The following is a 13,416-nucleotide window of genomic DNA, read 5'->3' as shown; positions in this document are numbered from 1 at the left end:
TGCTTTTGTGAACAAGAAACAATTGACAAGTGGCTCTATCCCATCTCCCCCCTTCCCCCGTCGCGATATAACCTTCGTGGTTGAAAACGACGTTAAACACCATAATAAAGAAAGAAAGACGTTCCTAATTTTGTTCAATACGTGTAATGTTAAACTTGTGGGGTCCTGATTTGGCCTATATGGTCCGCTGGACCCAAAAAGCAACAACTAACTCAGAATTTGTTTAACTGCCCTAAATACGATCATCTTTGAGTTACATTTTAGAGTGTTTCAGCTATACTAAATTAGTAAATATTATATTTGTGAAAAAAATCGGAATACACATGTATGATAATGTTGAATGTTCGTTTTTCTGGCAGTGCTGAGAAGTGTTGCAAATGTTGCAGGTTTGTTTTTTCTAAAAGTGCTGCAAGTGTTCAATGTTTAATGTCGTTACCAAGAAGTGTTGTGTGTTTCTTGTTCAAAGGGCTGCAAATGTTTTGTATTATATGCTTTGTCTGACAATGCTTTGAAGTGCTGCAAAAAATTGTGTTCGTTTATATGACAATGCTGAAATGTACTGCAAACTATGTGTGTTCATTTGCCTCATAGGTGTTTTTTCCAACAGTGCTAAAAAGTGTTGCATGTTCGTTTTTCTGACAGTGCTGAGAGATGCATGCTGCAAATGGTGTGTTTTCGTTTGACTGACTGTGCTGACAAGTGCTGCCAAGGTTCAATGTTTTTACCAAGAAGTGTTGTGCGTTTCTTGTTGAAAGTGCTACAAATGTTGTGTGCTTGTTTGTCTGACAGGGTTAAAAACTGCTGATAATGCTTCGTGTTTGTCTGATAGTATTATGAAGTGCTGCAAAATAATGTTGTGTGCTTGCTTATTTGACAATGCTGCAAATTGTGTGTATTCTCTTGTCCATCGGTGCTGACAGTTCTGCAAATGTTGCACGGCGTTTGTCTGAGAGTGGTTAAAAGTGCTGCAAATGATGTATGTTCGTATTCTTTGATTGTTGTAAATAAGTGCTTTAAATGTGTTTTCGTTAGTCTGACGGTGCTGAAAAAGTTCTGCAAATGTTGCATGTTCGCTTCTCGACAGAACTGAAAAATATTGCAAATGTTGTGTGCTTGTTTGGTTGACAAATTCTGTGTGTTCACTTTTCCGTCAATGCTGAAAGTGCTGCACATTTTTAACGTCGTTTATCTGAGTGGTGAAAAGTAATGCAAATGATGCATGTTATTTGTTGACAGTACTGTGAAGTGTGTTCGTTTGTCGGACAGTGCTGAAAAGTACTCCCAATTGCTGTGTGTTCGTTTGTCTGACAGTGTTGAAAAGTACTCCCAATTGCTGTGTGTTCGTTTGTCTGACAGTGTTGAAAAGTACTCCCAATTGCTGTGTGTTCGTTTGTCTGACAGTGTTGAAAAGTACTCCCAATTGCTGTGTGTTCGTTTGTCTGACAGTGCTGAAAAGTACTCCCAATTGCTGTGTGTTCGTTTGTCTGACAGTGTTGAAAAGTACTCCCAATTGCTGTGTGTTGTCTGACAGTGCTGAAAAGTACTCCCAATTTTTGTGTGTTCGTTGTCTGACAGTGCTGAAAAGTACTCCCAATTGCTGTGTGTTCGTTGTCTGACAGTGCTGAAAAGTACTCCCAATTGCTGTGTGTTCGTTTGTCTGACAGTGTTGAGAAGCGCTGCAGATTGTGTGTGCTTGTTTGTATGACAGTGGTATATCACTGTTATCCTCTGGCAGAACCGTAAGCGTCTGAGAACTTGAGTCGACGATGTGGTGGCGAAGCGAAGGTAAGCGCCGATGACGTCACATCAAGGCAAGGCAAAGAATTTATTCCAGAAACCCCATGGAGGTACATGACAAAACAAAACAAAAAGACAAGAACCAGACCCCAAAAAATGCAAACTGCCTCAACTCGTTCCGATGAAGAAAAAAAATGTCATTACTCAAAAAATAGAAATTCACGGTTTATGACTTCATTTGTACGTATCATTGCGGAAACAAAACAATTAACTATCATTAAAAATAAGTATCAGCACCAATTTACAATTCTTTTAAAATATATTTTATATTTTGAATTAAGCTTAACTTTTTTCTTTGTTGTAGAAAACAAAAGTCGGAACGGTTAAAGCAACCTGGAATGATGAAGGCTATATTTGGTTTACAGCAACGGTTGCATCGCCCACCCGTCCTTATAAATAGAACCACTAAATGCAGAATAAAATGGACATTATTTCTTCCACTTGCAGCCTCTTGTATACCCACGCAGACCTGCTAATCAACTAATGAAATCATTTCCGCTAAGCGCAATGTCCACAGCATACAATAACACAATTTCCTTCCATAAACAAAGTCGTGAAACTGTCGAGGTTATTTACATTTTCACCAGAAAAATTACGCCCAGTAATGCCACACAAAATCTTTTTTCAAAGGACCGAGAAACTTGATACCGTTTAAGAAAAGTTGCATAAACGTACACAATACATTCAACCATTTTGAAAAACGACCTGTTTGCATTGCGCAATAAACAAGTCGGACAAACGCATTGAACATAAGCAAAACAGGGGTCCTGATTTGGCCTATTATGGTCCGCTGGACCCGAAAAGCAACAGCTAACTAACTAATACGCAAAACAAAACAAAATGCAATTATTCTATACCACATCCTGGTTGCGATGAAATGTACACAGCACAATATCTTCCGCCGTTAGCAAGTCTGGCAATTGCTCTTTGGAAGCAAAAGGTTCGTTCAACAAAGAAAGGATTCGACTCGGACCGCGAGCCCTCCTTCCTCCACAAGCGGCAGTTCACATCCTAGCCGAAAGCCAGTCTGGACGAACGAATGTAGACGGTCTATGCGGGAATAAGTACATAATATACCTTCAATAACATGTAAAGAAATGTACTTGCTGTGAGGTACGTGTATGTACATTCAAAAACGATTGTGCACCACAAAAATCTTGCAACTTTCCACGTAACACCGAAGAACTCATTCTTGCGCACCACTGCACATTGTTTCTGCGCCGATTCCTGTGTTTGCACAAACCCTAGCGTCGTGATCCGTTATGAGGTGATTTACAACACACGCAGCGGTAAATTACATCTTTTCTGATCATACGAATGGCACACTTTGCACAGAATATTGCCAGGCATTGCAGAGCCGTGATCTGTTTTATGGAGATTGCGGGGGGGAAACGTCTGAATACTTTGTACGGAAGCGAGACAATTAAGATGCTGTCATCATTCGCGTCTCGCTCAACTAGTAAAATAATCGTGCTGCCTTCCATTCAACTGATATAATCAAACAGGATGCTAAACCGGCACTCTCTCAGTGAAACGAGCAAAATGACGTCATCTTTGACTCGGTTCCATGCCGAGTATTCGGTCGTTTTTGTCGCAACCTCAATATTAACTTCGCTTGGAATGGCCATCGCAACAAGGTGGTGCCTCGAAAAAGAGTTTTCGAATAAATTATTGTTCGGTTAGTTTGCCACAGAATGCAGAATGATAAAAACTGCCACATTTTTCGTTACTTTACGGTTTCATAAATGGGACTAGAAACTTAAACATCAATTGTAGGTCGACGTTAAACACCAAATAAAGAAAGAAAGGTCAACGTGTTTTTTTGTTTTTTGTTAAACTGTTCCTTTGCTGTTCCATATTGGAAGCTATAAAATGTCGGAAACTTGTTGATGAGCATGCCTCCTGTGTGATATATAGGGGTTTGATGGAACTGTTTGTTGCCTTATTGCTTTAAACAAAAACGAACAATAGCAAAAACGGATTATTTCCTCGGACGTTTAATTATAGGCACAACGAAACGTGAAGAAAAATCGACCTGTAGGTCTGTAATATGGACAAATAAAATATCCACGGAAGACGAACAGCGATGAGAAATGGTGCTGTCTTCCGTGAATTGTGGAAGCGACAACTGTCACAGAAAAGTCACTAACATTTATCATCGCTGATTTGGCCTATATGGATCCGCTGGACTCAAAAAGCAACAATAAACTAACATTATTTATCATCGCTTTTTGTCTTGTGTGCATCTTGTTTATTCACATAAAAGACCGACAGGTCGAAGTTCTCGTGAAAGTCCTTTTGAAGATAACTCAAATCATTTTAAAAATTATTTTGTATTTAGTTTTTTTCCTTTTCTTAACACTCTTTGTCTTTCTTGATAGATATATACTGAGCAACAAAAGAAACGCGAATTTTCTCCAGAAAAACGTTTAATCACAATTTAAAAATGTCGTTTCTCATATAATCGTAACATCTTTCTTTCTTTATTTGGTGTTTAACGTCGTTTTCAACCACGAAGGTTATATCGCGACGAGGGAAAGGGGGGAGATGGGATAGGGGAAGGGGGGGGGGGAGATGGGATAGAGCCACTTGTTAAGTGTTTCTTGTTCACAAAAGCACTAATCAAAAAATTGCTCCAGGGGCTTGCAACGTAGTACAATATATGACCTTACTGGGAGAATGCAAGTTTCCAGTACAAAGGACTAAACATTTCTTACATACTGCTTGACTAAAATCTTTACAAACATTGACTATATTCTATACAAGAACCACTCAACAAGGGTAAAAGGAGAAACAGAATCCGTTAGTCGCCTCATACGACATACGGGGTGCAGAGAAATAAGGATGTGGAAAAGAAGACTTTTGGTAAGTGAAATAAAGGTGATGGATCCAGTCAGGTTGAAATAAGACAAGAAAAGAATTGGAAAACTGCAGGGAATATAAACGTAACATCGAAACGAATCAATAATGGTGGTATGTTCTTTGCACACTGTTCTTGGCTATGGCATAGTCTTTCGCTGCCACGGGCAAAGGAAGCCTCTGCAGATGGTCAGTACGGTGTGTGACCCCCATGGACGTTGATGACGGCCTGGCAGCGGCGCCTCATGGACCCGTATGCTTATGGAGGAAGTACGCGACAACTCCCGAAGTTTTGAGTGACATCGGAAGTACTTGCCTCACTTTCGTATGCATGGGCCGGAAGAAGGGCTTACTTCGAGGCAAAGCGAGGAAGTAACTGAGGGTAGTTTTTGACTACTTCCAAAGTTTTGAGCGACATCGGAAGTACATCCTTACTTTCGCATGCATGGGACGAAAAAAAGAGTTTACTTTGGAAGCAAACCAGGAAGTAAGTGAGGGTAATTGTACTACAGCGAGACATAGTAGTACAAACGCTACTTCCAAAGTTTCTCAGTGCAAAATTAATATGTAAAGCGCGGAGAGCACAGTTGTGGTTCGCGCTATATAAGCTTTCCATAATAAAAAAAAAAAAAAGGCAGGGCTTTTCTTCGGTTTTTCATATCAAACCGAGCTAACGCAAATGAAAGTCCCAAAAAGAGAAAATAGAAGGAAAAGTCGTATCTCGTGCGTGCATTTCGTGCAAATTTCCCTGAATACAAACCAGCCAGCTTTGACTTTTGTTCGTTCTGGCCACCACTCTTTCATCCCCGCTTATACGAGGGGGTGTTTCTATGTAAATGGGCGTCGATGTTTGTGTGAGTGTGTGTGTGTGTGTGTGTGTGTGTAAGAGTCTGTGTGAGAGAGAGTGTGTGTGTGCGTGCGTGCGTGCGTGCGTGCGTGTGTAGTTGTGCGTCTGTTTATTCATTCGTTTGTTTGCGTGCACGCGCGCACATGTGTTTTGTGGGGGGGAGGGGTGTGTGTGTACGCACCCCCACCCCCCCATCCACCCCTACCACACTCTATTATGAGTTGAGTATTTGTGCCTCGATATTCTATTTTCTTACGTTTTATGTTTAATATGATTCATACACCTGAGTTTCTCGTAATTGAGATAATACAGTGTTCTAAAGTTGGCCTAAAAATTATTGCAACACATTTCAAACCCAAATTAAAGCATTAATTCCTGTCATTTCATTAAAACTGTATATGCCAGTTAAGACCGTTCACTTAACCTTCAGGATCACCTTTTGGATTAAATATTTCTTTTACAGGGATCACGTGACCGCCGCTCAAGTAAGGCATAGACCTATATTAGAGTAAGGGTACCCTCAAAATCGACCAGACAAAAATGGAAGACCCGAATGAAAAATTTACAAGAAATCATAATTGGCAAATCTTTGCAACTTTGACATACGAGAAGAAAGTCAAACCAATTATCTATCCTGAACAGATTGTTTTGCTACCTTGCGTATTTCGCGTGCTATGCTATTCCTACTGATGCAGGTGTCGATCGCAAGAGCGCTCAAAAACGGAACGTTTTACGTCAATTTTCAAGGGTATGTCAAAAAGCGCTACATTTTAGAAATGACTTGGTGGATTTCATTGACACTTTCGGAATATATTACCAACATACTGGAGATACTTCATGCGAAAGTTTGGATCGTTACGGTTGTTTATCCAGATGTGACGCAATGTTTCGGAAAATGTTGTTAAACTTGTCATAGGATTGTTCACTTGTCTTCAAAAAATTCATGACTTTGTATATCCGCAGATAAATGATTGATACAGATTCTAAGTTTCATTTGTGTGTAGCCGCTGGCGTTAATTTGCTGGGCATCGCTGTGGCACCAGAATCATCGCTTAAATATGTAGCGTGTTTACAGGCCCAACAAATTTGCGTCAGTGCTTACACGCACTTAAAACTTTAGCAGTGTGTGTATCAATCATTTTTTTAAAGACATGCAAAGTCATGAATTTTTTGGACCCAAGGGAACAATCCTATGATGAGATTAAAAACTTCTTTTGAAAAATTGCATTACATTTTATCAAACGCATGTAACAATCCATAATTTCGCTCGAAGTATCTCTCGTATGTTGGTAAATTATTCCGAAAGTTTCAAAGCAATCCACCAAATCATAGCTAAAGTGCAGACTTTTTTGTCATGATACCCCTAAAAAATGACGCAAAAAGTCCCGTTTTTGACCGCTCTTGCGATCGACACCTGCATCTATAGGAATAGCATAGCTACGCGAAATACGCAAGGTAGCAAAACAAAACAATCTATTCGGGGTAGATAATTGGTTTGACTTTCTTCTCGTATGTCAAAGTTGCAAAGTTTTGCCTATTGTGATTTCTTGTCAATTTTTCATTCGGCTCTTCCGTTTTTGTCTGGTCGATTTTGAGGGTACCCTTACTTCAGCGGCGGTCACGTGATCCCTGTCAAAAAAATTTTTAATCCATATGGTGATCCTGGAGGTTAAGTGAACGGTCTTAACTGGCATATACAGTTTTAATGAAATGACACGGGGATTAATGCTTTAATTTGGGTTTGAAATTTGTTGCAAAATTTGTTTGGCCAAGTATGTCTATGTCTATGTCGAACACACATGCACACACGCGCGTAGGCTAAACAAATCCAATCTTGACTTTCAACTTTATATAAACATACATCCTGTTCACAATTAACGAGGACAAACATAATTTACAAATACCCAAGTACAACAATTTATCTTTTGTAAAAATTCGGACACACATTTTCCCAATTAATATGAAAGTCACTGAACTTATCTTCTTTTTACTACACCTTATATCTTGATTCCCCAAAGGCCAAACACTGATTGATTTCTGCCTTTTCAAATTTACCAGTAACCCAAACGTTCGCTCAAACCAACCTATTTTGTCCAAAACAGTTTTACCGATACACAATCATTAAAAAAAAAAGTTTAACATAACCGACTTCGCTACCACATAAACAAAAAATGTTTTATTCTCCCCAACATTCTGGTCAACAAAATCATTATTATAGACAGTCATTCAATTTCAAGACAATTATCACAGCTTTGAACCGACCCTTTCGTGCAACCAGTCAGAAGTAACAACCATAGTAAAAGCTACAGCGCGATCAACGTTCGCCCATTTGCGAACTCGCGATGAGATTTGTTTCCTCTGGTCACCAAGCCTGCCGTTTACAAACGCATGCGCACTAATTGGGATTCCCCCAATTTCCTCGACCTTGACCTCAGAACTCTCGAAGCCACTACTTCGGCTTTCAATTTAGCTCTTGCATACCGAGTAGCTGGCAACTTTGCTTCCGAAGTTCCCACTTTCAATGTTAATTTGCAGGGTCTCTCACTTAACATCAATATACGACGATATCGCTTCTTTAAGGGTCCTTACCCATCCAAAAGAAACCTCCAACGCATACTACAATTGCGCGAATCTAACCCTAACCCTAACCCTAACCCTAAAGATTCGCGCAATAGCGGCCCCGCGCAATAGCGGCCCGCGTAATAGCGGGCCGACCCCCATTTTGCAGCAGCATCAACGTAAAGTGGATATCTTCCTTGCTCGCCGTATATCGTATCGATGGGGGTCGACGGGGGTACGTTAATAAACAACTTACAGGCAAAGGGGTGAACTTTCTCAATCTGTTTATTGTTCTGGTGCCCCTATCACTGGCCATATTTCTGCTGCATACAATAATGATGGAACGATCTGTGTATCGAACAACTTAAAGAATACGTGCACGAATGACACCCATTGGTTTTAAGGGCCTTGAGAATTTCAATAGTGCCTTTCTTCGCCCTGCATACGAAGTCCTCAGTACCAATATTATAACTTAGCATTGTTGAAAAGTTTAGTCCCAGGTACTTGTATTTTCCAACAACCTCCACTTTCTCATTTCCCAAAGTCCATTTTTCCCTTGCTGACAGGTGGCCACCTTTGCGAAAAACTACCACCTTGGTCTTTTCAGTGTTTACTTTTAGTCCTAGTCTTTGAGAGGACTCGAAGAGAAGGTTTAACTGGTTCTGTAGTCCCCATACTGTGGAGGATTGAGACAGAGAGAGACTGAGAGAGAGACTGAGAGAGAGAGAGAGATGGTGGCCCACCCCCTGTCGCCATCGCCGATAAGTCCTGCACGTGTACGTTTATTTTTAGGTCGCGCCATTTCACGCGCACTTGGTCTGCTATATATACACAGACAGTGTCTTTATGTTTTGTAGTAATTAAGGCTGCTCTGACATTTGCTCAGAATAATATTTCTTTTGTTAAAAACTTCTGTCAACAGCACAGCAATTTCACTGTCAGTAAATGATGCAGAACGTCCCTCCGTAGCTACTTTCATTTCGGGCACACGTGCCTTGCCTTTTCTGTTGACTGCCATGTTTACAGAAACGTGCGCATGCGTATTACTAGGGATTCCCTCAATTTCCGCGACCTTGACCTTTATACTCTCGATGTCACTACTTCGGCGTTGAAGTCAGTTCATGCATAGTGAACAGTAAGGAAGTTAACTTCGGGAGTTCCCACTTCAAAAAGAGACCTCTACTTCCAGTGTTTCTTCCTTCTAGTTCATGCATACGGGCCATGGAGTGGATGAGTCGGTTGATGGCGTCTCTCGGGATGTTGCACCAGGCATGGACAAGGGCCTGACGCAGTTCTGCGGCAGTTCTTGGTCATGGGCGTAACTGGTTGAGCTTTCTTTGAAGTTGGTCCCAGAAATGTTCAATGGGATTCAAATCTATATCTGGGCTGAGGGCGGGCCAGGCCATGATGTCGATATTATTGTGCTGCGGGAAGGCCTGGGTGACCCTGGCTGTGTGCGGGCGAGCGTTATCTTGCTGCAGAACACAGTTTCTGCGCGCCTGGAAAAAGGGCACAACATGAGGCTGTATAGGAGCTGGTCAATATAACGCTGTGCTGTGATGCCGTTTACCCGACCAGGACCAAGATTGTTGAAAAACACAGGTCCCAGGGATTGGTTGAGGCCGATTCCACCCCAGACCATGACGTTTGGTCCACCCTGGGCATTGTGTTCCATGACGCAGTCACCAGCATAGCGTTCACCTCTTCTTCGCCACACTCTGACACGTCCATCAACATGACTAATGCAGTAACGGCTCTCATCGGTGAACAGAATGTTTCGCCATTGTCTCCAGTTCCAGTTGATGTGATCCTGGGCTCACTGCTGGCGCGCCATGCGATGTCTTTGAGGGAGGACTGGTCCTCTAGCTGGACGGCAGTGTTGGAGGTCTCGCTCAGCAAGTCTTCGGCGTACTGTCTGGCCACTGATGGGTCTCTGGTGGTTACCGGCGGTGTTCCTGGCTGTTTCATTGGCTGTATGGAATCGGTTTCTCAAATGATGACGCAGGATCTGGCGATCTTGTCTCTGTGTGGTAACGCGAGGTCTTCCACTTCGTTGTGTATCAGCAGTGCTTCCAGTGTTGACAAAACGTTGCTGAAGGCGATATACTGTTGACAGATGCACATTGAAAGCGACTGCTACCGCTTCTTGGTCATCACCAGCCGATAATCGACCCACTGCCCTCTCGCGTTGTTCTGGTGTCAATCTTGGCATCTTGACTCTGTCAAAAGTTAGACTGGCAGTAAGCGTGCCATGGTCTCTTTTTATTACTAATGCATCAGTGAACACATCTCACACATGAGGTTTCCCCTACTCCGCTTGCACGTGCTGTAAGCGCGCATCATGTGTTTCACGTGGAAACTGCTTGTCCCGTGCGTTGAGACAGCAGCAATGGGAAAATATTCACACAACAGCTTTGTTACACGCGACTGCATAGGGCATCTCATATCCCAAACATTGTCACTCAGATTTAACTGCGTTTTTTAAAATCAAAATATCGAAAAATAATTCGCGTTTCTTTTGTTGCTCGGTATATATATTCGTCTTGCTTTTTATTTATTTATTTATGTATTCCTTACTTCCTTCCTTTTTAGAATTAATCAAAATTAAATTTCCGAAATCGATTTAAAAACAATTTCATCTTATTCCTTGTCGGTTCCTGATTCCAAAAACATATAGATATGATATGTTTGGATTAAAAACACGCTCAGAAAGTTAAAACGAAGAGAGGCACAGAAAAGCGTGCTATGCAGCACAGCGAAACCACTACCGCGCTAAACAGGCTCGTCAGTTTCACTCCGTTTTGCACAAGCGGACTACGGTCATTGTACAAAAAAAAAATGCAGTGCGTTCAGTTTCATTCTTTGAGTTCCACAGCTTGACTAAATGTGGTAATTTCGCCTTACGCGACTTGTTATGTTAATTTTTGTGCACGCAAGACAGTATCCTCGTTTTTCTGATTCTTTTCAGTTTTTCTTTTACTCCATCTACATTCACTATCATGAATGCAAAAGGTTGCACCAGCAGCTATAACGATGACGGTAGCTGATATAATTCATATCTGCATGATCGCTTTACGTGAACACTTTTACGAGATTAATCTTTGGGCAGCGTGTAATATTTGCACGGTACGATAGGTTTATTGGGAACGAAGCGTTTGGTTTTGAGTTTTGGGTTGGAAAGTGTGTACTAAGCAAATAAAATAGATCTGGATGTTAAAAGAGCGTGCACAGATTGACCGCATGCAAGCCCATCCAATCTCCCTGGCTGATGCAGTCTAGTCATCTACATCACACGTTCCTTTTCGTCTTCAAAGTTTTCTGTCAAACAAAACTTTTGCAAGCAGATGCTTTTTCTTCTCACACACACACTTAGACACAGACACACACACGTATAGACGCACACACAGACACACACACACACACACACACACACACACACATGCCGCACACACGTATATAGACACACAGACACACTGTCAAACAAAACTTCAGATTCGTTTTCTTTTTTCTCTCACACACACTCTCTCTCTCTCTCTCTCTCTCTCTCTCTCTCTCTCTCTCTCTCTCTCTCTCTCTCTCTCTCTCTCAGAGGCATGCACTGACGCACGCACTCACACAATGACACAGACAGCGGCTAAGGCCACGTGCACTGTCCGCTATGACTGTTGCGTACAATGATTATACTAATAATAATAATTAAGTAGAGTTCAATCGTCCACCAGAAAAATAGCACTGCATACCCCCAGCAAAAGAAAATCGGCCATCTCCACCAAAGTCTAAAAGACATCAAAAACTCACACCTACAAGCACGCACACGCACGCACACACACGTAACACGTGACGTCTCTTCACCTTCATACAATACCCTTCATCAATTCAACTCCTTCGTACCTTCCTCCCATGGGCTTAAAGGCACAGTAAGCCTCCCGTAAACCATCACAGAGCTCCCCGAGCGTCTAAATACAGTACAAGCATACTTCCATTTGAACGCTCACCGAACGGGAACATCCTGGCTGCTTTCTGTCGAGCGTGAGACATTTTCAAAGAATTTATTTTCGTAGACTTGTTCCGTTAACAACAACGGCGCCTCGTTTTTGCGCTAGACCTAACTTTTAAAATCTAAATAATAAATTGACAGCTTGTTACACAAACATTCTTTTAATCATAAAAGAATTCGTTTTTCATCAAGACAAGATCAGAACAATTCGAAGTTGTGAAAGTTTAAAAAAAAGAAAAGCCCGGAAGCAGGGTCACGCAAGGGTCGTAGCAGACGACGGCCGGTTTATCAGTGCAAATCGCCGTTCCTCTTAAACAGTCAAAAGCCATCGCTAGAGTTCTTGTGAACCACAGCCGTTGTTTCGTGCATAAAAAAAACGTGCTATTGTAGATAATCTCACGTCGAGTCGCATTCAAATGACTAACTATGACGACTGTATTGTGAAAAGGGAAAACTGGATCACACGGGTTCACGATGGCTCAGGAGTAAGATAAACCACGCAAAAATAAATTCTTTGAAAATTGTTCGCTCTTTACGGAGGGCACCTAGGATGTTCTCAATTGGTGAGTGTTTAAATGAAATGGTGTTTGTACTGTGTGTAAAAGCCTGACCGTATCTGTGATGGTTTACGGGAGGCTTACTCTGCCTTTAATTCATTCTCTCTACATAATACTATCCCAACCTTAACCCCCCCCCCCCCCCCCCCCTAGCCTTCTATTTGACCCCTTACCCCACTAATACAGTACCACCATCATCGCACCAATGACCACCCACCCCCCCCCCCACCCCCCCCCCGCCGCCCCCTCCTCCCTGTGACATCTTTCTTTCTTTATTTGGCGTTTAACGTCGTTTTCAACCACGAAGGTTATATCGCGACGGGTCCCTGTAACATGCAAGTGTGCTCGCTGTACTGGAGATGTGCCTGCGTAGTATCAGAAATATGACAAAGATTTACAAGCTCTAAATGGGATTGATGAGGGACCAAGTTCCTTCATTGTGTCCTGGGCTGAGATGCACGAGAAAGTGACCACCAAAACGGGAGCCAACCGCAGTGTTGGATTGGTTAAAACTAAAATCATTTGTTGTGATTTTCAACGAATCAGAACCCGCGGTTTTCTTTCCCGTTTAGGTGGTACCCACTTTTGGTTCGTGTACCTCGGCTTCATTCTTTGACACAGTCCTTTCCGTGTGAACGATACGGGTCACAATCTCGGATCTGCCTTTACATGGAATGAGACCCTCCTTCCACTTGGACCACATACCCAGCAAATCAGCTGTCTAGTCGCTTTCAGTGCAGGGCGGGAATTTTTGGACTAATTTATTTTAAACTGATAATAATGGCAATCCGGCGCAGTGA

The sequence above is a fragment of the Littorina saxatilis genome, linkage group LG7 (assembly GCF_037325665.1).
Source record: "Littorina saxatilis isolate snail1 linkage group LG7, US_GU_Lsax_2.0, whole genome shotgun sequence".
In the NCBI taxonomy this organism is placed as follows: domain Eukaryota; kingdom Metazoa; phylum Mollusca; class Gastropoda; order Littorinimorpha; family Littorinidae; genus Littorina; species Littorina saxatilis.
Note: the sequence above shows the minus strand (reverse complement) of the source record.